At 38.7% G+C, this 27,718-nt stretch overlaps 1 protein-coding gene across 1 annotated transcript in view; it reads left to right on the top strand.

Annotated features, from left to right (window-relative positions):
• Nucleotides 1–27,718, top strand: part of PRTG (protogenin) — a 141,386-nt gene that overhangs the window by 43,570 nt on the left and 70,098 nt on the right.

The raw sequence follows: 27,718 nt of genomic DNA, 5'->3' as shown, positions 1-27,718 counted from the left end.
TTTGGCCTATAAGTAGAAGTAGTAGTATTTATCTGTTAAGGTTTCATGAATATTAAATAAGTTGATATATATAAAATGTGTAGTAGTTTAATTCTCTCCTTTTTAGTACTGAGTGGTCAAGCCAAAAGAAAAGAAGGGAGCTCTTCTTTTGGTATGGTTAAAAAACTCTGTTGTATTATAGACAGGTAGCTTAGAACTCAGAGTCCACTATATGAATTCACTTTAACAAGGTCACTTGATGTGTGTGTATATCTATATTTTTCCTGTTATCAGCTATATAGCCTTGTCTTTAACAGTTATTAGAAGATGAATAAAATACCCAGACATTTCATAGTGATTGATGTCCAGTTTATGAATTGTTTCATACATAGACCATTTAATTAATAAATTATGATTATGCAAACTTTAATGAGTTGTATTAATAGACATTTATTAAATATCCACTGAGTGTCAGGTTATTATGGGAAAAAGAAAGGAAAACCAAGTTTTTTATAATCTGAGAAAGCAACATATAAAACAATAGTAGAAAATAATATAGTAAAGTTTATCAACAAATAATATACTGCAGTTCTTGAATTGTTTTGAATGTCCTTTAAATATTTATTTGGAAAAGCAAAGGTAATCCTAGTAGGAATATTTCTGCTTTAATTTTAGTGGATTTCGTGATTTTTCTCATTCTAAATTTGTATATGGATGAAGTTGCTAAATGACAAGAATTTTGTTACAGAACCTCACTCTCTTAATGCTTTCTTGATCCTTCTGTTTCTCTGACTGCTGCAGTGTAAAATTGCATGGAATGTTCTTCCTGCACAGTTGAGCTATTAAGCAGAACTAATTCTTTATGGAATGACAACAAGGCGTAAGAAAGGCATCTCTTGGATTAGGCAATATAAGGCAATCACTTGGCAAACGCTGAAGGGGAAGTGGTCTTGGAGAAGACAAAGCAACAGCACTTTTCTCTTCCCCCTGAATTCATAGGAACCACACAAGTTGAACAGCTTTGAAGCTGGTTAATGTGGCTTACTATGCATGTTTTTTCTGTGCCATTTCCTGCTTGTTTTTGCCAGCAGAGGGGCCAAGAATAATCACTTGATAAATGCATTAGCATGTCTCATACACTTCTGTGACCACACACTGTTGCTGCAAGGAGAGATAATTTGAGAAGAGGAAAATCCCAGTTGGGGATGTCTTTCAAAGTGAGATCAGATTTTACTCCCAAACTAACAGGATTCTGTCTAGATTATGAGAGTACCATATGGAGACTGATTATTTAAAACACAATTTTTAACTCAAGATTAAGTAACAGTTGGGAAAGATGAAAGGCAAAGTGAACAGTGGTTTATTTTCATTTTATCAGGTTTAGAATGGAAGACAGGAATGTTGGTATTAATTTTATGATGTTTTAACAATTATAGAAAGCTGTTTTTCTTTCCTTGGATTTTTCCTGTTGGCAGTAAAGGTCTTCCTGGGTGGCACAGTGGTAAAGAATCTGCCTGCTAGTGCACGTGACACAGGAGATGTGAGTTCGATCCCTGGAGAAGGGAATGGCAACCCACTCCAGTATCTTGCCTGGGAAATCCCATGGACACAGGAGCCTGGTGGGGACCCTCATTCCATGGGGTAGCAAAGAGTCAGACATGACTGAACAGCTGAGCATGTTTGCTCCTGTTTATTTGCTGAGGTGTGTGATTTTTCCTTCTTCCTAATCTCTTCCTTAAATTCCTGCCAAGACAGACCGTTTCTCGTATAGCATCACATTTCCATATCTGCTTCTGGTGCCCTTTATGATTTGGCCCTCAGAAAGCACTCTAATTACCTGCTATTCTCTACTTGCTGCTGATTTCTGTAGAAGGGAACAGCATCAATGCAGCAGAACATAAGTCAAGGTGCAGCTGAAGAGAACTAACTGTATGTTATCTATAGGTGAGGATGTTGAAAGCATTAGTAACTTGGGCATTGAAAATCTCCCTTCAGATCACTCTTTTCACCTCTACGTTAGGAGAGTGTAAGTGCAAATGTGGTACAGATGCATGTGTAAAACAGTGCACCTTTATTTTAGCATGCAGTGGGGCAGTTTAATCCTGAATGTGATGTGCAGGTCTCAGATATATAGCAGTCTTTTTAAAATTAATTTTTATTAGGGTATAGTTGTTTTACAGTGTTGTGTTTCTACTGTGCAGCAAAATGAATCAGCCATCCCCTCCCTTTTGGACTTCTTTCCCATTCAGGTCACCACAGTGAATTAAGTAGAATTCCCTATGCTATAACGTTGTATGGTCTCATTAGTTATCTGTTTTATACAAGAATTCTAAAAACCCAGTAGCCAATCTAGAAAATCTGTTTCTCATATGAGATACCTTGGATCAAACTGTTTGGTTTTAGGACCAAATTCTAAATAATTTCAAGGCTGGCCTGATGGAACCTGAGACAGGTGAATATTATGAAACCCCTTAAGTTGGGTTCAGAATGCCAGGGGTCCTAGAGCTGACCAGTGTCTGCAGGATATGCTGGGTCAGCAGCCTGTGTAAAAGGTCTGTTCAGAAGTTGCAGCCCTGCAGTGTGCTCCTGGCATCAAGAGGAAGGGAACTGAGCTGGGCTACTCAGGAAAGACTGGTTGTTCAGATGTTTGCCTCTGTGTGTGTTGCCTCAGTGACTCCCCACTCTTCTAGCCTCTCTGCTGAGGTGTTACTGATTTTGCACTGCTTCACTACGTGAAGGGATAGGACTATAGGTTCCCTACTCCTCCTGTTCCTCACGAACATATATTCATTTATAGTTACATCTGTATGTCTCATGTGTAGTATTCTAAAGAAGATGTAAACTTAGATTCATCGCCTTATACTCCTGCAGATTATTATTGTGTGCATACTATACTGTGTGTACTCCAGAGGCAGTGACTGAACTGAATGTATATGCACCCTAGGACGTATTTTATTCATGTGTTTATTAGCTATCATCAAGGGCCTTTTATATCTGTGGTATTAATGCCAGGAATATAAAGATGAAAAGACAGGTTTTCTCCTTTGGGTAGAAGCAGAAAGTAGAGCTTAGAGAACAGTGGGATGGGGTAGAAGGTAGGTTCAGGAGGGAGGGGCCATATGTATACCTATGGCTGATTCATGTTGCTATATGGCAGAAACCAATACAATATTGTAAAGCAACTATCCTCCAATTAAAAAAAAAAAACAACCAGTGAGACAAACAGTATACTCCAAACTCCTGGGAGTATGTAAGAGTTGTGTAGTTATATTTGGGAAGATCAGATGTATCCTCACAGAAGAAATGAAGATGGTTTGCAGGAGTCAGCAGACCACAGATAAATTATTTATGTGTGCTGTCAACTTGATTTATAGTTCTTTGTTAAGAGTGATTTGGAAATTAACAAAAGCCTTTTGAAACTTATTTTTAAATTTACATACAGTGAAACTTAGTGATTTGGGTCCACAGTTCTATGAGTTTTAACATATGCAGAGTTATGTAACCTTCACTATAATCAGGATACAGAATAATCACCCAAACCTTCTCTCATGCTGCCTTCCCTCCTCCTGACTCCTAGTAGCTACTATATTTTGCATTCTCCAATACATCATATAAATGAGATTATACATTACATAGCCTTTTAGGTCTTGCTTCTTCCACGTAGCATGGTATGCTGAAATTTGTCTATATTGAGTGTTTCAGCATTTCTTTCCTTTCTATTGCTGAGTACTGTTCCATAGTATAAATTTACTGTCATTTATCCATTTACCAGTTAAAGCTGAAGGACATTTTAGTTGTTGACATTTGGGCAATTATAAATACAGCTTTGATAAATTGTACAAGTTTTTGCCTAAACAGAAGTTTTCATTTCTGTTGAGACCGAGCATGTGGACTTGGTTTATTTGCTGAGGTGTGTGATTTTTTCCTTCTTCCTAATCTCTTCCTTAAGTTCCTACCAAGCCAGACCATTTCTCTTATAGCATCCAATTTCCACATCTATTTCTGGTGTTCATTTAAGGTGACAGTGCAGTCAGTATGTATTTAACTTTATAAGAAACTGTTATTTTCTAAAGTGACTGTACCAGTTTGCATTCCCACCAGCAAATTATGAAGTTCCACGTACCCCACCTCCTCAGCACTTGGTATTGTCAGTAAAATTTGAGCCACACTGATAGGTGTGTAGTGATAGCTCACACTGGTTCCAAAAGGAGTATGTCAAGGCTGTATATTGTCACTCTGCTTATTTGACTTATATGCAGAGTACATCATGAGAAACGCTGGGCTGGAAGAAGCACAAGCTGGAATCAAGATTGCTGGGAGAAATATCAATAACCTCAGATATGCAGATGACACCACCCTTATGACAGAAAGTGAAGAGGAGCTAAAAAGCCTCTTGGTGAAAGTGCAAGAGGAGAGTGAAAAAGTTGGCTTAAAGCTCAACATTCAGAAAACAAAGATCATGGCATCTGGTCCCATAACTTCATGGGAAATAGATGGGGAAACAGTGGAAACAGTGTCAGACTTTATTTTGGGGGGCTCCAAAATCACTGCAAATGGTGATTTCAGCCATGAAATCAAAAGACACTTACTCCTTGGAAGGAAAGTTATGACCAACCTAGATAGTATATTCAAAAGCAGAGACATTACTTTGCCAACAAAGGTCCGTCTAGTCAAGGTTATGGTTTTTCCTGTGGTCATGTATGGATATGAGAGTTGGACTGTGAAGAAAGCTGAGCGCCGGAGAATTGATGCTTTTGAACTGTGGCATTAGAGAAAACTCTTGAGAGTCCCTTGGACTGCAAGGAGATCCAACCAGTCCATCCTAAAGGAGATCGGTCCTGGGTGTTCTTTGGAAGGAATGATGCTAAAGCTGAAACTTCATTACTTTGGCCACCTCATGCGACAAGTTGACTCATTGGAAGAGACCCTGATGCTGGGAGGGATTGGGGGCAGGAGGAAAAGGGGACGATAGAGGATGAGATGGCTGGATGGCATCACCGACTCGATGGACATGAGTTTGGGTGAACTCCGGGAGTTGGTGATGGACAGGGAGGCCTGGTATGCTGCAATTCATGGGGTCGCAAAGAGTCGGACATGACTGAGCGACTGAACTGAACTGATGATTGTAACTAATGAAGTTGATCATCTTTATATGTGTTTAGTTTCCATCCTTGAATCTTGTTTGGTAAAGTATATGTTCAAATCTTTTGCCAAATTTTTTGTTGGTTTTCTAACTATTAAATTCTGAGATTTTTTATGTATTATGGATACAAATCCACCGTCAGATATGTGATTTGCAAGTTTTCTTCCAGTTGATGGCTTGCCTTTTCCTTAAGTTTATTTTTTCAAGAGCAGAATCTTTTTTGTTTTGATGGAAGTCTAATTTATCAATTTTTTCCTTTATGGATTGTGTTTTTATGTCATATCTAAGAACTCTTTGCCTAACACAGATCAGAAAGATTTGTCTGTGTTTTCTTCTAAAAGTTTTACTGTTTTGTGTTTTACATTTAGTTCTATGACCCATTTTTATGTAAGGTGTAGATCAAGATGCTTTTTAATGTTACAAGCACTGTGCTAAGCACTTTAGATTCATTATCTTATGAATTCATAAATACTCTTTTTAAAAATCCTGTTTTATATAACAAAATATGCTTATGAAGAATAAGTAGGGAATTTCTTGGTGGTCCAGTGGTTAGGACTCGGGTGCTTTCACTGCTGTAGGGCCAGGCTCAATCCCTGCTCAGGGTTATGCAGTAGGGAGTGATGTAGCCAAAATTATGATAATCTTCTCAAGGACATAAGAGGCAGAGTTTTTTGTTGTAAATAAGGAGTGAATGGTGATGAATGGTTCACTGAGTTTATTTAATGGTTTCTTTAACCATTACTGAGTGCCTGTTGTACACAGGCCACCATTCTAGCAATCTACAGACAAGTAAGATGTCTCTAAACTTCAAGTCATTTATAGTTTTGGTTAAAGGTGGCTGGACGTTTGAATAAATAGGAAAGGTAGAGAATTCCTGAAACCAGTTATTAGTATGAGTTAAGAAGAGAATTGTTGAATACCTGAGTAGCAACATGAAAAGCTTTGTGTCACTCTTTCCAGCCAAAGAAATTGAGTTTAGGGACTGCCAAGTCTGGTATTTGGCAGGATAGGGTTGATAAAATATCAAAGAAGCAAATTCTCAGATGTTCTTAAAGGTGTCTTTCTATGTGGATATAGTAAGAATAGACTGAAAAATAATGTAGTTTGTGGGAAATTTGCATATAGGATCTATTTCTGAAAGGTCCTGGTTCCTAACTTCATTACAAAGTTTCTAGCTTTCATTTTGTTTATACGTCTGTGGACACATTTTGATCCAGGTATTTCCTTTGAAAAGCAAAGGTATACAGCTTAGCAACTGGATTTTAGAGTTGCCACATATTCAAGCAGGATACTAAATTCACTAGAAGTTGGGTAATAAGCCCCTTACAAAATAGCTGTTGCATACTCAGTGTAGATTTTCAAAAAGAAGTCAATGCCCAAGATGTTGTGATTGTGTTAACATTGTTTTTATTAAGCAGATGAATATTTTTCTGTAAAATAACTTTTTAAAAAGTTTAAATAGCTACTTGTCTAGTCCTAAGGCTATTATAAATTTTCAGCTTCTCTTTGAAACTTGTACCTTGGTTGATTTTTTTACCTCAGTAGCTAAAGCATGAGTTACCCTGGTTTGATGAAATGCTGGATCAGGGTCTCTTGCTTACTTCCTATTCAGTTGCAGGTCAGTCTTCAAGGTTTGAAGACTTGAAGTGAATTGAACCTGTTGAAGTAGAAGTTACAACTGTGTTTTGATTAGTAAATCCTGGAGTAGGCAAATGCATGATTTGAATGACCAGCATCATAGAAATAAACTTTAAGCTAAACTTTATATACATAAAATTCTGTAACTGACTCTGGAATTGTGGACATTTGAGAGTCTGAGATAGGAATCTCCCTGTTTCCTTGATGATCTAGTTATAAAATTCTTCAGAGTTGGGCCGACCCGTGCAGGTATAAAGAGAGCGCTGCCAAGAGCTGGGGTTCCTTGAGGTCTTGGGAACTGTCTGGGGTTTTGCAGGTAAGAGCTGTCCCTCCATCCCACTCTGGATACAGCCACAGCCATTTCCTGCACAGAGTCAGAGGCATGTGGGTCTCCCCCGAACTTTCTTGCCCTTGCGGTAGCAATGGGGCCCTGGTTGATCTGAATGATTGTCACTGTACTGGATGGACTGCTGAACTATTGAATTGCTTCCATCTTTTCACCACACTAGGAAATTGTCCATGGAGTTGAGATATTTACTGTAGTAATTGCTGGTCTTACATACTGAAGAGATCAAGCCCTGAGCCTTTGGAGTGGGAGCACTGACTCCAAGACACTAGACTACTAGAGAACTAACCCTCAGGGGTATCAAATAGTGAGAACTCATACAAAGGAAACCACTGGAATACAAGACCCAGCACCACCCAAACACCAGTAGCACCCTGTGCAGGACACCTCATCTAAACAGCAAACAAAACAAAAACACAAACCCAGTCGTCAGCAGACAGGATTACCACCACACTCAGCCTTGTCCATCAGAGGAAAAACAAAAACTCAGCACAAATCTCACCCTGTAAGAAGCTTACACAAAGCACTGAACCAATCTTAGGAGGGCAGAAACCAAAAGGAAGAAAGAATTCAACGTTGAAGCCTGGGAAAAGGAGACCTCAAACACAATAAGTTAAAAAAAAATAATAATGAAAAGGTAGAGAAATACTTGGATAACTGTGATATTGAATGGTTTGCCTTGGAGACGAACAGAGATGTTTCTGTCATTTTTGAGATTGCATCCAAGTACTACATTTTGGACTCTTTTGTTGACCATGATGGCTACTCCCATTTCTTCTGAGGGATTCCTGCCCGCAGTAGTAGATAAAATGGTCATCTGAGTTAAATTCACCCATTCCAGTCCATTTTAGTTCGCTGATTCCTAAAGCATTTGACTGTATGGGTCACAATAAACTGTGGAAAATTCTTGAAGAGATGGGAATACCAGACCACCTGACCTGCCTCTTGAGAAATCTGTATGCAGGTCAGGAAGCAACAGTTAGAACTGGACATGGAACAACAGACTGGTTCCAAATATCAAAAGGAGTATGTCAAGGCTGTATATTGTCACCCTGCTTATTTGACTTATATGCAGAGTACATCATGAGTAACGCTGGGCTGGAAGAAGCACAAGCTGGAATCAAGATTGCTGGGAGAAATATCAATAACCTCAGATACGCAGATGACACCACCCTTATGGCAGAAAGTGAAAAGGAGCTAAAAAGCCTCTTGATGAAAGTGAAAGAGGAGAGCGAAAAAGTTGGCCTGAAGCTCAACATTCAGAAAACGAAGATCATGGCATCTGGTCCCATCACTTCATGGGAAATAGATAGGGAAACAGTGTCAGACTTTATTTTTTGGGGCTCCAGAATCACTGCAGATGGTGACTGCAGCCATGAAATTAAAAGACGCTTACTCCTTGGAAGAAAAGTTATGACCAACCTAGATAGCATATTCAAAAGCAGAGACATTACTCTGTCGACTAAGGTCCGTCTAGTCAAGACTGTGGTTTTTCCTGTGGTCATGTATGGATGTGAGAGTTGGACTGTGAAGAAGGCTGAGCACCGAAGAATTGCTGCTTTTGAACTGTGGTGTTGGAGAAGACTCTTGAGAGTCCCTTGGACTGCAAGGAGATCCAACCAGTCCATTCTGAAGGAGATCAGCCCTGGGTGTTCTTTGGAAGGAATGATGCTAAAGCTGAAGCTCCAGTACTTTGGCCACCTCATGCGAAGATTTGACTCATTGGAAAAGACTCTGATGGTGGGAGGGATTGGGGGCAGGAGGAGAAGGGGACGACAGAGGATGAGATGGCTGGATGGCATCACGGACTCGATGGACGTGAGTCTGAGTGAACTCTGGGAGATGGTGATGAACAGAGAGGCCTGGCGTGCTGCAATTCATGGGGTCGCAAAGAGTCGGACACGACTGAGCGACTGAACTGAACTGAGAGAAATACTACACAAATGAAGGAACAAACTAGAAACACAGAAGTCCAAATAAATGAAGAAAAAATAGGCAAACTACCTGAAAAAGAATTCAGAATTATGATAGTAAGGATGATCAAAAACCTTGGAAGCAAAGTGGAGACAATGCAAGAATCAATTAACAAAGACCTAGAAGAATTAAAGGATAAACATACAGAGACAAACAGCAGAATTACTGAAATTAAAAATACTCTAGAAGGAATCTCAACAGAATATCTGAAGCAGAAGAACAAATCAGTGAGCTAGAGGATCAAATGGTGGAAATAACTTCTGAAGAGCAGAATAAAGTAAAAAGAATGAAAAGAACTGAGGATAGTCTCAGAGACCTCTGGGATCATATCAGATGTACCAATGTTCAAATTATAGGGGTCCCAGAAGAAGAAGAGAAAGGGTATGAGAAAATTTTTGAAGAGATTAGAGTTGAGATTTCCCCAACATGGAAAAGAAAATAGTCAAATCCAAGAGGCACAAAGAATCCCATACAGGATAAACCTGAGGAGAAACATGGAAAGACACATACTAATCAAACTAACAACGACTAAACACGAAAAGAATATTAAAGGCAGCAAGGGAGAAGCAACAAGTAACATACAAGGGAAGCCCCATACGGTTAACAGCTGATCTTTCAGCAGAAACTCTGCAGGCCAGAAAGGAATGGGAGGATATATTTAAAGTACTGAAAGGGAAGAATTTACAAAGAAGATTACTGTACCTGGCAAGGATTTCGTTCAGAATTGATGGAGAAATAAAAAGCTTTTCAGACAAGCAACAGTTAAGAGAATTCAGTACCACCAAACCAGCTTTACAACAAATGTTGAACAGACTTATATAGTCCAGAAATACAAAAGAAGAAAAAAGATCTACAAAATCAACGCCAAACAATTAAGAAAATGGCAATAGGAAAATATGTATCAATAATTACTTTAAATGTAAGTGGATTTAATGCTCAACCAAAAGACATAGACTGGCTGAATGGATACAAAAGCAAGACCCATATATATGCTGTCTACAAGAAACCCACTTCAGACCTCAAGACACATGTAGACTAAAGTGAGAGATGGAAAAATATATTCCACACAAATGGAAAGAAAAGAAAGCTGGAGTAGCAGTCCTCATATCAGACAAAACAGACCTTAAAGTAAAGAAGTTTACAAGAGATAAGGAAGGACACTACATAATGATCAAGGGATCAATCCAAGAGGAAGACATAACAATTGTAAATATTTATGCACCCAACATAGGAGCACCTCAATACCTAAGACAAACACCAACAGAATAAAAGGAGAAATTGACAGTAGCACAATAATAGTAGGAGACTTTAACACCCCACTCACACCAATGAACAGATTAAAACAGAAAATTAATAAGGAAACAAAGTCTTAAATGATACATTAGATGAGGTGGATCTCATTGGGATCATCAGGACATTCTATCCAAATGCATAAGAATACACCTTCTTCTCAAGTGCACATGGAACATTCTCCAGGATAGACCACATCTTGGGTCACAAATCAAGCCTCAGTAAATTTAAGAAAATTGAAATCATGTTAAGCATCTTCTCTGACCACAACACTATGAGACTAGATATCAATTACAAGAAAAAAACTGTAAGAAACACAAACACATGGACATTAAACAACACGTTTCTAAACAACCAACAGGTTACTGGAGAGATCAAAAGGGAAATCAGAAAATTTCTAGAAACAAATGACAATGAAAATACGACAATTCAAAACCTATGGGATGCAGCAAAAGCAATCCTAAGTGGGAAGTGTATAGCAATACAATCCCATCTCAAAAAAACAAGAAAAACATCGAATAGACAACCTGAATTTACATCTAAAACAATTGGAAAAGGAACAACAAAAAAACATCAAAATTAGTAGAAGGAAAGAAACATAAAGATCTGAGCAGAAATAAATGAAAAAGAAATGAAAGAAACAATAGTAAAATTAATGAAACTAAAAGCTCGTTCTTTGAGAAGATAAACAAAATTGACAAACCTTTAGCCAGACTCATCAAAAAAAAAGAATCAAATAAACAAAATTAGAAATGAAAAAGGAGAGGTTACAATAGACAAGAAATACAAAGGATTATTATGAACAACTATATGGCAATAAAATAGATAACCTGGATGAAATGGACAGGTTCTTAGAAAAGTTCAATCTTCCAAGACTTTACCAGGAAGAAATAGAAATTATGAACAACCCAATTACAAGCACTGAAACTGAAGCTGTGATAAAAAATCTCCCAAAAAAACAAAAGCCCAGGACCAGATGGCTTCACAGAATTCTATCAAACATTTAGTGAAGAGCTAATGCCTATTCTTCTAAAACTCTTTCAAAAAATTGTAGAGGAAGGAACACTTACAAACTCATTCTGTAAGGCCATCATCACCCTGATACCAAAGCCAGACAAAGACAACACAAAAAAGAAAACTACAGGCCAATATCATTGATAAACACAGATGCAAAAGTCCTCAACAAAATTTTAGCAAACAGAATTCAGCAACACATCAAAAAGCTCACACACCATGATCAAGTTGGATTTATTCCAGGAATGCAAAGATTCTTCAATATACACAAACCAATCAGTGTGGTACATCACATTAACAAATTGCAAGATAAAAACCGTATGATAATCTAAATAGATGCAGAAAAAGCCTTTGACAAAATTCAGCACCCATTTATGATTAAAACTCTTTAAAAAATGGGCATAGAAGGAACCTACCTCAGTATAATAAAGGCCATATGTGATAAGCCTACAGCAAACATTATTCTCAATAGTGAAAAACTGAAAGCAGTCCCCCTATAATCAGGAAGAAGACAAGGGTGTCCACTTTCACCACTACTATTCAACATAGTTCTGGAAGTCCTAGCTACAGCAATCAGAGAAGAAAAAGAAATGGAAGGAATCCAGACCGGAAAAGAAGAGGTAAAGCTCTCACTGTTTGCAGATGACATGATACTGTACATAGAAAACCCTAAAGATAGTATCAGAAAATTACTAGAGCTAATCAGTGAGTTTAGCAAGGTTTCAGGATACAAAATCAATACACAGAAATCACTTACATTTCTATACACTAACAATGAAAAATCAGAAAGAGAAATTAAGGAGTCAGTCCCATTCACCATTGCAACAAAAAGAATTAAATATCTAGGAATAACCTTAGGAGACAAAAGAACTGTACACAGAAAATTATGACACTGATGAAAGAAATCAAAGATGACACAAACAGATGGAGAGATATTCCATGTTCCTGGGTAGGAAGAATCAATATTGTGAAAATGACTATACTACCAAGTGCAATCTACAGATTCAGTGTGACCTCTATCAAATTACCAATGGCATTTTTCACAGAACCAGAACAAAAAATTTCACAATTCATATGGAAACACAAAAGACCCTGAATAGCCAAAGCAGTCTTGAGAAAGAAGAATGGAGCTGGAGGAATCAACCTTCCTGACTTCAGATTATACTACAAAGCTACAGTCATCAAGACAGTGTGGTACTGGCACAAAAACAGAAATACAGACCAATGGAACAAGATAGAAAGAAATAACCCATGCACCTATGGATAACAAGATAGAAAGAAATAACCCTTGCACCTATGGATACCTTATTTCTGACAAAGGAAGCAAGAATATACAATGGGGCAAAGACAGCCTCTTCGGTAAATGGTGCTGGGAAAACAGGACAACTGCATTTAAAAGAATGAAATTGGAACACTTCCTAACACCATACACAAAGATAAACTCAAAATGGATTAAAGACCTAAATGTACGACCAGAAACTATAAAACTCTTAGAGGAAAACATAGGCAGAACACTCGATGACATAAATCAAGATCCTCTATGATCCACCTCCTAGAGTAATGGAAATAAAAACAAAAGTAAAGGAGTGGGACCTCTTTAAACTTAAAAGCTTTTGCACAGCAAAGGAAACTGTAAGCAATATGAGAAGACAACCCTCAGTATGGGAGAAAATAATAGCAGATGAAACAACTGACAAAGGATTAATTTCCAAAATATATAAGCAGCTCATACAACTCAATGCTAGAAAAACAAACAACCCAATCAAAAAGTGGGAAAAGGACCTAAACAGACATTTCTCTAAAGACGTACAGATGGCTAACAAACACATAAAAAGATGCTCAACATCACTTATTATTAGAGAAATGCAAATCAAAACTACAATGAGATATTCCCCCACACCGGTCAGAATGGCCCTCATCAAAAAGTCTACAAACAGTAAATGCTGGAGAGAGTATGAAGAAGAGGGAATGCTCTTGCACTGTTGGTGGGAATATAAACTGATAAAGCCACTATGGAAGGTGGTATGGAGATTCCTTAAAAAACTAAGAAAAAAACCACCATATGACCCAGCAATCCCACTTCTAGGCATATACCCTGAGGAAACCAGTGTTGAAAGAAACACATGTATCCCATTGTTCATTGCAACATTTACAATAGCTAGAACAAGGAAGCAGCCTAGATGTCCATTGACAGATGAATGTATAAAGAAGTTGTGATACATATACACAATGGAATATTCAGTTCAGTTCAGTTCAGTCACTCAGTCATGTCTGACTCTTTGCGACCCCATGAACCGCAGCACGCCAGGCCTCCCTGTCCATCACCAACTCCAGGAGTTCACCCAAACCCATGTCCATTGAGTTGGTGATGCCATCTAACCATCTCATCCTTTGTCGTCCCCTTCTCATCCTGCCCTCAATTCCTCCTAACATCAGGGTCTTTTCAAATGAGTCAGCTCTTTGCATCAGGTGGCCAAAGTATTGGAGCTTCAGCTTCAACATCAGTCCTTCCAATGAACACCCAGGACTGATCTCTTTTAGGATGGACTGGTTGGATCTCCTTGGAGTCCAAGGGACTCTCAAGAGTCTTCTCCAACAGCACAGTTCAAAAGCATCAATTCTTCGGCACTCAGCTTTCTTTATAGTCCAACTCTCACATCCATACATGACCACTGGAAAAACCATAGCCTTGATTAGACGGACCTTTGTAGCCAAAGTAATGGAATATTACTCAGCCATAAAAAGGAGCACATTTATGTCAGTTCTGATGAGGTGGATGAACCTAGAACCTATTATACAGAGTGAAGTGTGTGAGAAAGAGAAAGATTAATATCGTATTCTAACACATATTATGGAATATAGAAAAATGGTACTGAAGAATTTATTTATAGGGCAGCCGTGGAGAAACAGACTTAGAGAATAGACTTATGGACATGGGGAAAGGGGAGGAGAGGGTAAGATGTATGAAAAGAGTAACGTGGAAATTTACACTACCATATGTAAAATAGATAGCCAATGGGAATTTGCTCTATGGGTCAGGTAACTCAAAAAAGGAGCTCTGTATCAATCTAGAGGGGTGTGATGGGGAGGGAAATGAGAGGGAGGTTCAAAAGGGAGGGGATATGTGTATACCTATGGCTGATTCATGTTGAGGTTTGATAGAAAACAACAAAATTCTGTAAAGCAATTATCCTTCAATAAAAAAAAGGAATTCTCCAAAGTTACTGTTTGGTAACTTAGAACCATGGAAACAGCAAGAAGTATTGGAACATAACTGCTGGCCACCATACCTTGGTACTTAGGACTCCCCAAGGAGAGGTGGGGCACTGGCAACTGGTACATTCCTTGACCAGTTGAGACTCCAGATCCTCTGGCTGCTGTGCAGTGTCAGAACCACCAGTCTAAATCCTGTGTTCAGGTTCTCACCAACTGAAGTATTTCCTTTTTAGTGAAAGAATATTTTAAATGTAATTTACACAAGAAAATTATATTTTCTTACATTAGGGAATAGTTCCTGAACTTATGGGTTGTCATTTCAGATTGTGTATTCATAACTTTTGGGCTTCCCTGGTGGTTCAGCAATAAAGAATTCGCTTGCAGTGCGGAAGACAAGGATTCGATCCCTGGGTCAGGAAGAGCCCCTAGAGAAGAAAATGGCAACCTACTCCAATATTCTTGCCTGGGAAATCTGATAGAAGAGCCTGGTGGCTCCAGTCCATGGGGTCTCAAAGAGTTGGACATGACTGAATGACAACAATAATTCACAATTTTTAGTTGGTTTTAAAATCAAAATGTGTTAAGTATTTCATTCATTGCAACTTCCATTCTTTGTAACATGTATTAAGTTATTTCATTCATTGCAACTCAAGAAGCATGAATAGCATGTTAGTTTAATATTATAGTCATACATTTCCATGGTGGAAACATGAATACGTTGCTTTCTGTTCTTCAAATAAAACTTTGAAGAACATTTTCCTCTTAGCATGTTTTTTCCTCTTAGCATTTCTGATCCTTTTTCTCTGACTATAAATCATAGAAGCAAATGCTTAAGTAGACAGGTGAAGAAGAGGAAATCACAAATAAAATAGGCACTTACATTTATTGTGTTTGCAAGGTTGTTTTTGAGGATGGTGCATGTTTCTTGAGACCTTGTTTCTTGCCTGTTTTATAGAGCTCTGGCCTCTTAACAGCACTGCTTTAATGACTTCTTGTGGGGCTCTTGGTTTATGTTAGCACTGACTATGGAGAGAAGAAAGAGGTCAGGTTTCACAAGGAGGCTGTAGACTTGTAAAATCATACCCAACTGGCAGAAATGAAGTCTACTTTAAGGAGAAAGCGAGATTTGCATAACACAAGATATTTTGCCATATAAATAAGTGCACGATGTTTTGATGATGCCTAAACAGTTTTTCAAACGTGTGTGTTGGGAGGGTGGGATTCTAACATTCATTTTAAAGGATCTATTCATTTACTCAGTTTAATACCACAGTTAAGTTAAAATAAAAAAATATTTGCTGAGAAAGTTTGACTATCATGATGTATGATATTTGTGCATGCTTTTCTGAAGTTTCTAAGTTTTGATTCAAATTTTCATGTAATTTATCTTTTTATTGAAAAGTAATTTTTATTCAGATGTTCTTTTTCTTATTGTTTTTCACATTGAAGGAAGGCACTGACTAGGGAGGGAATCAAACATCCGTATAGATGATAGCTACCCAAAGAATGATCAGCTTAAAGTACTAAAAAGGCAGATAAAAATTAAGAATGAGGGATCTTTTCTTTGGCTGCACTGCATGTCATGCAGAATCTTAGGTTTCCTGACCAGGAATTGAAAGTTTACCCCCCTGCAGGAGAAGCTCAGAGTTTTAACCACGGGGCTTCAATGGAAGTTCCAGGATGAACGATTTTATCAGTCAGTGGAGCAGTGGTAGAAAATTTATGCAAATTCCTCTTTCAATCCATTCACCATAAAACTTAGTCATGTCTGACTCTTTGTGACTCCATGGACTGTAGCCCACCCGGCTCCTCTGTCCATGGAGTTCTCCAGGCAAGAATACTGGAGTGGGTTGCTATTCCCTCATCCAGGGGATCTTCCTGACCCAGGGGTTGAACTCAGCTCTCTCGCAGTGCAGGCAGTTTCTTTACTGTTGGAGTCACAAATACAAAGTTTATTTTTAAATATAATTACTTTTTAAAAATTATATAATTTTGTAAGAAAAAATAAAAGTACAAAGTACATAATTTATAGAGATCCTCTTGTAATCTAGCCCTTAGTATTTCATCATTGAAGTAGGGGATTTTATCCTCTTTAAATAATTTGTCTATTCACATTAAAAATGAGAAAATTATTTCTATTTCTCTATATATACCTTTATGTAAAAACTACATACTCTGGCTTAGTAGGAAAAAAGAAAAAATTAAATCTTAGAATATCTTTACCTTTATTAGGGCTTTAAAATTTATTTTATTGTATAATAACTAGCATCCTTTGTTTGGCTTTAAGTTATCATTCTGGAAGCAAAACCAGTGTATTCATAGCAAGATATATTCTGTCCTATGCTTTCATAATATTCCATAATTTTCCTTCATAATATTTATCACAGTATGAAATTGCTATGTACTTGAATAGTATATAGACAAAAGTCCATCTAGTCAAAGCTATGGTTGTTCCAGTAGTCATATATGGATGTGAGAGTTGGACCATAAAGAAGGCTAAGTGCAGAAGAATTGATGCTTTTGAACTGTGGTGTTGGAGAAGACTCTTGAGAGTCCCTTGGACTGAAAGGGGATCTAACCAGTCCATCCTAAAGGAAATCAGTCCTGAATATTCATTGGAAGTTGAAACTCCAATACATTGGCCATCTGATGCAAAGAACTGACTAATTAGAAAAGACCCTCATACTGAGAAAGAATTGAAGCCAGGAGAAGGGGATGACAGAGAATGAGATGGTTGGATGCCATCACCGACTTGATGGACAGGAGTTTGAGCAAGCTCCAGGAGTTGGTGATGGACAGGGAAGCCTGGCATGCTGCAGTCCATGGGGTTACAAAGAGTCAGATGTGAATGAGAGACTGAACTGAAGTGAACTGCGTAGTAATTTTAGTTAAATCTTTCTCCATTGCTAGACAAAGATCCCTGAGGGGAGAGCCTTAGTTTTGTTCATCATTGGATCCTTAACATGTTGAACATGTTAGGCACAGAATAAACAACTGTTGATTAATGAATAAATGAATGAATTTAGAAAAGATGGAACTCAGTCACTCAGTCATGACTGAGTCTTTGCGACCCCATGAATTTCAGGATGCCAGACCTCCCTGTCCATCACCAACTCCTGGAGTTGACTCAAACTCAGGTCCATCAAGTCAGTGATGCCATCCAGCCATCTCATCCTCTGTCGTCCCCTTCTCCTCCTGCCCCAATCCCTCCCGGGGTCTTTTCCAGTGAGTCAACTCTTTGCATGAGGTGGCCAAAGTATTGGAATTTCAGCTTTAGCATCAGTCTTTCCAATGAACACCTCGGACCAATATCCTTTAGGATGGACTGGTTGGATCTCCTTGCAGTCCAAGGGACTCTCGAGTCTTCTCTAACACCACAGTTCAAAAGCATCAATTCTTCAACGCTCTGCTTTCTTCATAGTCCAACTCTCACATCCATACATGACCACTGGAAAAACCATAGCCTTGACTAGACAAACCTTTGTTGGCAAAGTAATGTCTCTGCTTTTGAATATGCTATCTAGGTTGGTCATAACTTTTCTTCCAAGGAGTAAGCGTCTTTTAATTTCATGGCTGCAGTCACCATCTGCAGTGATTTTGGAGCCCCCAAAAATAAAGTCTGATACTGTTTCTACTGTTTCCCCATCTATTTCCCATGAAGTGATGGGACCAGATGCCATGATCTTCGTTTTCTGAATGTTGAGCTTTAAGCCAACTTTTTCACTCTCCTCTGCAACAAAAACAAGACCGGGAGCTGACTGTGGCTCAGATCATGAACTCCTTATTGCCAAATTCAGACTTAAATTGAAGAAAGTAGGGAAAACCGCTAGACCATTCAGGTATGACCTAAATCAAATGCCTTATGATTATACAGTGGAAGTGAGAAATAGATTTAAGGGTCTAGATATGATAGATACAGTGCCTGATGAACTATGGACTGAGGTTCGTGACATGGTACAGGAGACAGGGATCAAGACCATCCTCACGGAAAAGAAATGCAAAAAAAGCAAAATGGCTGTCTGGGGAGGCCTTACAAATAGCTGTGAAAAGATGAGAGGCGAAAAGCAAAGGAGAAAAGCAAAGATATAAGCATCTGAATGCAGAGTTCCAAAGAATAGCAAGAAGAGATAAGAAAGCCTTCTTCAGCGATCAATGCAAAGAAATAGAGGAAAACAACAGAATGGGAAAGACTAGAGATCTCTTCAAGAAAATTAGAGATACCAAGGGAACATTTCATGCAAAGATGGGCTCGATAAAGGACAGAAATGGTCTGGACCTACCAGAAGCAGAAGGTATTAAGAAGAGGTGGCAAGAATACACAGAAGAACTGTCCAAAAAAGATCTTCATGACCCAGATAATCATGGTGATGTGATCACTAATCTAGAGCCAGACGTCTTGGAATGTGAAGTCAAGTAGGCCTTAGAAAGCATCACTACGAACAAACCTAGTGGAAGTGATGGAATTCCAGTTGAGCTGTTTCAAATCCTGAAAGATGATGCTGTGAAAGTGCTGCATTCAATATGCCAGCAAATTTGGAAAACTCAGCAGTGGCCACAGGACTGGAAAAGGTCAGTTTTCATTCCAATTCCAAAGAAAGGCAATGCCAAAGAATGCTCAAACTACTGCACGATTGCACTCCTCTCACACGCTAGTAAAGTAATGCTCAAAATTCTCCAAGCCAGGCTTTAGCAATACGTGAACCATGAACTCCCAGATGTTCAAGCTGGTTTTAGAAAAGGCAGAGGAACCAGAGATCAAATTGCCAACATCCGCTGGATCATGGAAAAAGCAAGAGAGTTCCAGAAAAACATCTATTTCTGCTTTATTGACTATGCCAAAGCCTTTGACTGTGTGGATCACAATAAACTCTGGAAAATTCTAAAAGAGATGGGAATACCAGACCACTGACCTGCCTCTTGAGAAATCTGTATGCAGGTCGGGAAGCAAGAGTAAGAACTGGACATGGAACAACAGACTGGTTCCAAATAGGAAAAGGAGTACGTCAAGGCTGTATATTGTCACTCTGCTTATTTAACTTCTATGCAGAGTACATCATGAGAAACGCTGGACTGGAAGAAACACAAGCTGGAATCAAGATTGCCAGGAGAAATATCAATAACCTCAGATATGCAGATACCACCCTTATGGCAGAAAGTGAAAAGGAGCTAAAAAGCCTCTTGATGAAAGTAAAAGAGGAGAGTGAAAAAGTTGGCTTAAAGCTCAACATTCAGAAAACGAAGATCATGGCATCTGGTCCCATCACTTCATGGGAAATAGATGGGGAAACACTGGAAACAGTGTCAGACTTTATTTTTGGGGGCTCCAAAATCACTGCAGATGGTGATTGCAGCCATGAAATTAAAAGACGCTTACTCCTTGGAAGAAAAGTTATGACCAACCTAGATAGCATATTCAAAAGCAGAGACATTACTTTGCCGACCAGTGTCCGTCTAGTCAAGGCTATGGTTTTTCCAGTGGTCATGTATGGATGTGAGAGTTGGACTGTGAAGAAGGCTGAGCACCGAAGAATTGCTGCTTCTGAACTGTGGTGTTGGAGAAGACTCTTGAGAGTCCCTTGGACTGCAAGGAGATCCAACCAGTCCATTCTGAAGGAGATCAGCCCTGGGATTTCTTTGGAAGGAATGATGCTAAAGCTGAAGCTCCAGTACTTTGGACACCTCATGCGAAGATTTGACTCGTTGGAAAAGACTCTGATGGTAGGAGGGATTGAGGGCAGGAGGAGAAGGGGACGACAGAGGATGAGATGGCTGGATGGCATCACGGACTCAATGGACGTGAGTCTGAGTGAACTCCGGGAGATGGTGATGGACAGGGAGGCCTGGTGTGCTGTGATTTATGGGGTAGCAAAGAGTCAGACACTGCTGAGCGACTGAACTGAACTGAACTTGCACTTTGATCGAGAGGTGAGAAGAATATGGAGAGAGAAGAGAACAGAGACTCTTAGAAGGGAGAAGGGCAGGAGGAAGAGTCAGAGAAATAGGAGTGCATAGTGTCATAGATGCTGTTTCAAGAAAATATAGGGGAAGAAGGCAGATTGAATATGTGAGGCCTCGAATCAGAGAAGGAGAAGGGGAGACAGCTAGAACTGATTAATTTTTAGAGAATTTGATGCCATGGGGAAGAGAGAGAGTGGGTAGCTGCTTGAGGGATTCATGGTGTAAGAGAGGCCTGGAGTTTTGTTCTCTTTGTGTTTTCAGTTTGGAAGGGACTTAATCACTTTTACAAGCTGAAGGGAAAAGTTGGGAGAAGAGTTTAAATATACAGGAGAGAAAAATAAAAACCACAAATATATCAGATTCCCAGAGGAGAGGGCAGAGGATGGGATTGTCATGCAGGTGATGATGATGTTCAGTCGCTCAGTGGTGTCCTACTCTTTGAGACCCCATGGACTGCAGCATGCCAGGCTTCCCTGTTCACCATCTCCTGGGGCTTGCTCAAGCTCATGTCTGTTGAGTCGGTGATGCCATCCAACCATGTCATCCTCTGTCATCCCCTTCTCCTCCTGCCTTCAATCTTTCCTGGCATCAAGGTCTTTTCTAATGAGTCAGCTCTTCGAATAGGTGGCCAAGTATTGGAGCTTCATTCAGCTTCAGCAGGTCCTTCCAATGAATATTCAGGGTTGATTACCTTTAGATGGACTGGTTTGCTTTTGAGTTCAAAAGCATCAATTCTTTGGCACTCAGCCTTCTTCATGGTCCAACTCTTGGATCTGTACATGACTACTGGGAAAACCATATCTCTGATTGTATGGTGCCCAGATGGAGGAGTTGCAGAGAGAAAGGGGGAACTTTTTTTTATGATTGAGTCACATTTGCCTCTTTCTGTTCAATCTGAGAGGTACTGATGAAAGTCCCAGGGAATATCTGGCTTGGTTTTCTCTAGGCAAAATCTATTTTGCCAGCAAGTTGGTTCAAAAGAGACCAAGAAGTTAGACATGTTAAGTATAAAGATGTTTTTGAGGATTAAAAAATAAAGCCTTTTTTCAGTACTTGTTTCATAACTTGTTGCAAACCAAAGTGAGATCAAGAAATGCTGTTACTTGATGGATGTATTAACTAACCTTATTATGGTAGTCATTTCCAGTGTATCAGACCTCCAGCTTACACAATGTTGTATACCTTAAACTTATGCAATGCTGTTCATCAGTTGTATCTCAATAAAGCTGGGGGTAGGAGGGGAAAAAAAACTACCTTAAAGATTGCCTAGGGCTAGGGGATGGGAAGATTAGGGATTTATAACTGAAGGATATAAAATTTTGAAGTGAGGAAAATATTCTAAAATTGATTTGGGGGATGGTCATGGACTTTGTGAATACACTAAAACCCATTGAATTGTATACTTTAAATAGGTGAATTTAAATTGAATTTTACAGTTTAAATGGGTATAAATCACATGCAGTTTGAATTATAGCTCAGTAAACCTGTCCCCCCCCCCACATACACTGCCAAAAATAAACAAATACCCTTGCTGTGTTACAGGATACATCCATTTAACTTTTAGTTCTCACACTTCTGAAACTCCAAAATTCTAGCCCATTTGACCTAAAGTCAAAGTTACTTTGGTTTTTATAGTAAAAAAAGCTTAGGGATTTCATAGACATATATCTGGGAAAGAAAGGGAATTGTTCAAAAAGAAAAGGTGGTTTGGAGGCCCATATTGTTTGATTCGTTAGATGGGATTCAGATAAAAAACACTCAGTTGCCTAAGTGGCTGGAGGGAAATTACTCAGAGCAACAGAGTGACTATTTTTATTCTTAGTAATCACAACACTGATAAAAAGTTTTATAGATAGCCCTACTATATTGACTTATTTAATTTTTATAAACATCCTTTAATAGAGGAAGTATAAATTTTTGTCCCCAAAAAATGATACCACTAAAGTATCAGCGATTGTTTAGAATTAGAGCACACAAAATAATAAGCAGAGTTCAGTTGAGTTCAGTTCAGTCACTCAGTCGTGTACAACTCTTTGTGACCCCATGAATCACAGCACGCCAGGCCTCCCTGTCCATCACCAACTCCTGGAGTTCACTCAAACTCATGTCCATCGAGTCGGTGATGCCATCCAGCCATCTCATCCTCTGTTGTCTCCTTCTCCTCCTGCCCCCAATCCCTCCCAGCATCGGAGTCTTTTCCAGTGAGTCAGCTCTTTGCATGAGGTTGCCAAAGTACTGGAGTTTCAGCTTTAGCATCAGTCCTTCCAATGACTATTCAGTACTGATTTCCTTTAGGATAGACTGGTTGGATCTCCTTGCAGTCCAAGGGACTCTTAAGAGTCTTCTCCGACACCACAGTTCAAAAGTGTCAATTGTTTGGCAGTCAGCTTTCTTTATAGTCCAACTCTCACATCCATACATGACTACTGAGAAAACCATAGGTTTGACTAGATGGACCTTTGTTGGTAAAGTAATATCTTTGCTATTTAATATGCTGTCTAGGTTGGTCATAGCTTTTCTTCCAAGGATCAAGCGTCTTTTAATTTCATGGCTGCAGTCACCATCTGCAGTGATTCTGGATCCAAAGAAAATAAAGTCACCTACTATTTCCATTGTTTACCCATCATTTGCCGTGAAATGATGGGACCAGATGCCATGATCTAAGTTTTTTGAATGTTGAGCTTTAAGCCAACTTTTTCACTCTCCTCTTTTACTTTTATCAAAGGCTCTTTACTTTCTGCCATAAGGGTGGTGTCATCTGCATATCTGGGGTTATTGATATTTCTCCCAGCAATCTTGATTCCAGCTTATGCTTCATCCAGCCCAGTGTTTCTCATGATGTACTCTGCATATAAGTTAAATAAGCAGGGTGACAGTATGCAGCCTTGAGGTACTCCTTTTCCTATTTGAAACCAATCTTGTTCCATGTCTGGTTCTAACTGGTGCTTCTTGACCTGCATACAAATTTCTCAGGAGTCAAGTAAGATCGTCTGGTATTCCCATCTCTTAAAGAACTTTCCAACCTTTGTTGTGATCCACACAGTCAAAGGCTTTGGCATAGTCAATAAAGCAGAAGTAGATGTTTTTCCTGGAACTGTTTTGCTTTTTTGGTGATCCAGCGGATGTTGGCAATTTGATCTCTGGTTCTTCTGCCTTTTCTTAATCCAGCTTGAACATCTGGAAGTTCTTGGTTAATGTACTGTTGAAGCCTGGCTTGGATAATTTTGAGCATTACTTTGCTAGCATGTGAGATGAGTGCAATTGTGCTTTAGTTTGAGCATTCTTTGGCATTACTATTCTCTGGTATTGGAATGAAAACTGCCCTTTTCCAGGCCTGTGGCCACTGCTGAGTTTTCCAGATTTGCTGGCATATTGAATGCAGCACTTTCATAGCATCATCTTTTAGGATTTGAAATATCTCAACTGGAATTCCATCACGTTCACTAGCTTTGTTTGTAGTGATGCTTCGTAAGGCCTACTTGTCTTCACATTCTAGGATATGTGGCTCTAGATGAGTATTCATACCATTGTGGTTATCTGGGTCTTAAGATCTTTTTTGTATAATTCTACCGTGTATTCTTCCCACCTTTTGTTAATATCTTCTGCTTCTGTTAGGTCCATACTGTTTCTGTCGTTTATTGTGCACATCTTTGCATGGAATGTTCCCTTGGCATCTATAGTTTCTTGAAGAGATCTTTAGTCTTTCCCATTCTGTTTTTTTTTTTTGCAGTGATCACTGATGAAGGCTTTATCTCTTCTTGCTGATTTTTGGAACTCTGCCTTCAGATGGGTATATTTTTCCTTTTCTCCTTTGCCTTTAGCCTCTCTCTCAGCTACTTGTAAGGCTTCCTCACACAACCATTTTGCCTTTGTTTTTCTTGGGGATAATCTTGATCACTGCCTGCTGTACAATGTTACAAACCTCTGTCTATAGTTCTTCAGCACTCTCTCCATCAGATCTAATCCCTTGAATCTGTTTGTCACTTCCGCTGTATAATCATAAGGGATTTGATTAGGTCATGCTTGGATGGTCTGGTGATTTTTCCTACTTTCTTCAATTTAATCAAAATTTTGCAATAAGGAGTTCATGATCTGAGCCATAGTCAGCTCCCAGTCTTGTTTTTGCTGATGGTATAGAGCTTCTCCATCTTCAGCTGCAAAGAGTATAATCAATCTGATATCACTATTGGCCATGTGTAGAGTCATCTCTTGTGTTGTTGGAAGAGAGTGTTTGCTATGACCAGTGTGTTCTCTTGGTAAAACTGTTAGCCTTTGGCCTACTTTATTTTGTACTCTTAAGGCCAAACTTACCTGTTACTCCAGGTATCTCTTGACTTCCTACTTTTGCATTCCAGTCCCCTATGATGGAAGGGACATTTTTTTTGGTGTCAGTTCTAGAAGATTTTCTAGGTCATCATAGAACCATTTAACTTCAGCTTCTTCGGCCTTAGTGTTTTGGTATAGACTTGGATTACTGTGATATTGAATGGTTTGCCTTGGAAATAAACCGAGACCATTATGTCATTTTTGAGATTGCACCCGAGTATTGCATTTCAGACTCTTTGTTGACTATGATGGCTACTCCATTTTTTCTAAGGGATTCTTGCCCACAGTAGTACATATAATGGTCATCTGAGTTACATTCACCCATTCCAGTCCATTTTAGTTCACTGATTTCCTAGAATGTCGATGTTCACTCTTGCCACCTCTTGTTTGACCACTTCCAATTTACCTTGATTCATGGACCAAACATTCCAGGTTCCTACGCAATACTGTTCTTTACGGCATCGGACTTTACTTCCATCACCCATCCCATCCGCAACTGGGCGTTGTTTTTGCTTTGGCTCCATCTCTTCGTTCTTTCTGAAGTTATTTCTCCACTCTTCTCCAGTAGCCTCTTGGGCACTTGCTCAGTGGGGGAGTTCATCTTTCAGTGTCATATCTTTTGTCCTTTTTATGCTGTTCGTAGGGTTCTCAAGGCAACAATATTGAAGTGATTTGCCTTCCCTTCTCCAGTGGACCACATTTTGTCAGAACTCTCCACCATGACCCATCTGTCTTGGGGTAGAATTAGAGAACATTTTAAAATGTTCAGTTTAATCCAACAGGTATTGTTTTAGTGCCAAGTCTGTACCATTCATTGACTTAAGGGATCCTGCAAAGTTATGACCCACTACTTGTCCTTATTGAGCTCAGAATGTGGAATGGGAGACAGTCTTGTGAATATGTGACAATAATACTGTGGGATAAAAGTAGCAATAAAGGTCTTTATTCTATAGGAGTTTTATAGAAGAAAAAAGTCAGGAACAGCTTCCCAAAGGGTCAGACAAGAGGACTAGGCTTTAAATGATAATAGGATTTCATCATGTAGACAAAGGGATCTGTAATATTTGAAAGAGAAGGAAAGCTTATATATTGTTCAGAAATGTGAAATACAGTATATTCAGAGAATCATAAATAGTTCAGTGTCTGTGAGACATAATTTCAAGTGGTTGAATGCAAAGTGATAGAGTTTTATAGGGACTAAATAATTCATCAGTAACACAAATCAGATTTGTTTTTTATGACCATCACTCTCGAAGGTAACTCTGATATCAAGACAGATCTCACCTAAAGACACTCCTTCAAGACTTCCAGGCAGTTGGTGATAAGGACCTGAATCACAGAGAGAGTCTAATGTTCTTGAATAGTGATCCTTAAACATTTTAGTCTCACTCTTTATATGCTTAAATCTTGAGGACTCCAAAGAGCTTTTGTTTAGGTAGGTTATATTTAATAATACTTTATTATTAGAAATTAAAACTGAGAAATTTAAAAAATATTAATTTTGAAAACACTGATGAATTACATATTAAGATAGCACATTTAATGAAAAATAATTGTTTTCCAAAAAATTTTAGTAAGATGAGTGACACTGTTTTACATTTGTCCAAATCTTTTAAATTAGCTTAGTAGAAGACAGTTGGATTCTCACAGTGAATTAGGTTTGTTGCTTTATATCACCCATCATGTAGCTTCTGGAAGCACTGTATACTCAAGAGAAATGAAGGTAAAAAAGGCAAAGGATGATTATCATAAAAATGCTTTTAACCTTCTGAGTCTACTGACAACAGCAGTTTGAAACTGCTGTTTTGAAGTAGTAAGAATTTTTTGTTACATACACAAAATATTAATTTACTCCCACTCCATCCTTTTTGGAAGGAGATATTCCTAAGAGTATTTTCATTATTGCTTACTGACTTTGTTCTGTACCTCTAAAGGCCCATGATCCATTTACAGATTAATGAAGTCACGTCCAAGGCAGAATTTGTTAGTCTTCTGTAACCTCTTACACTTCCCAGTGCAATGAGGCATAAGTCATCCAGCCCTTATTACTTCTATATTTTTTCATAATTTCTCATTTTGTTGAAAATTGTATATATGCATATTTATTTTTTGAACTGGGGTTTGAGGATGGAGAGTGAGACTATTATTGTGGCCCTTTCTTTATATCCTGGAAGACTTAGCAGAGGAAAGGCAAGCTACACTATTACCTGGAGTCTGGGCTCCATCAAAATGTAAAACTTGGAGGCTTGTCTACAAGAGTAAAGAAGAATTATCTCTAGAAAATATCAGCATTTCAAGACTTAAGTCTGAAAATAGTCTCTTGAATCTGTGTGTGTTTATTTTTCAGACACATCATTTGTCTTCACTTTTTCCACTCTCATTCTCCTCCATCAATACCAACCTCATTTTATTCCAAACATGGAATGACATATTTGTGTCCAATAAAAACCAAGTCTGTTTTCATTACAGTATCTGCAGAATATCTCTGTTCTCACTGCCGCCACCCGGTTCTGTCATTTTTATTTAAACAGCCTGTTGGTCTTTTGACTTAAGGCTCTTTTTCTTCAATCCATCCTAATAGTACCTGATTAATTTTCCCACACACTACTGTTACCATGATACTCCTTTGCTTGAAGCTTTTCAGTGATGCCTTATTTTGTACCATGGTACAAATCTGTTTTATCTCTACTCTCCTTCCACTCTGCCATGAACCTTTCATCTGATTTATTCTACAATAGTTAATCCTGGCTGTTGCCTCACAATCCTGTGAACACAGGCTGTACATTTCTTACTTCTGTTCTTGCCTTCATGTTACTCCTTTCATCTGTAATGTC

The sequence above is a fragment of the Capra hircus genome, chromosome 10, assembly GCF_001704415.2.
Source record: "Capra hircus breed San Clemente chromosome 10, ASM170441v1, whole genome shotgun sequence".
In the NCBI taxonomy this organism is placed as follows: domain Eukaryota; kingdom Metazoa; phylum Chordata; class Mammalia; order Artiodactyla; family Bovidae; genus Capra; species Capra hircus.
This window is presented reverse-complemented; position numbering and strand designations above follow the sequence as displayed.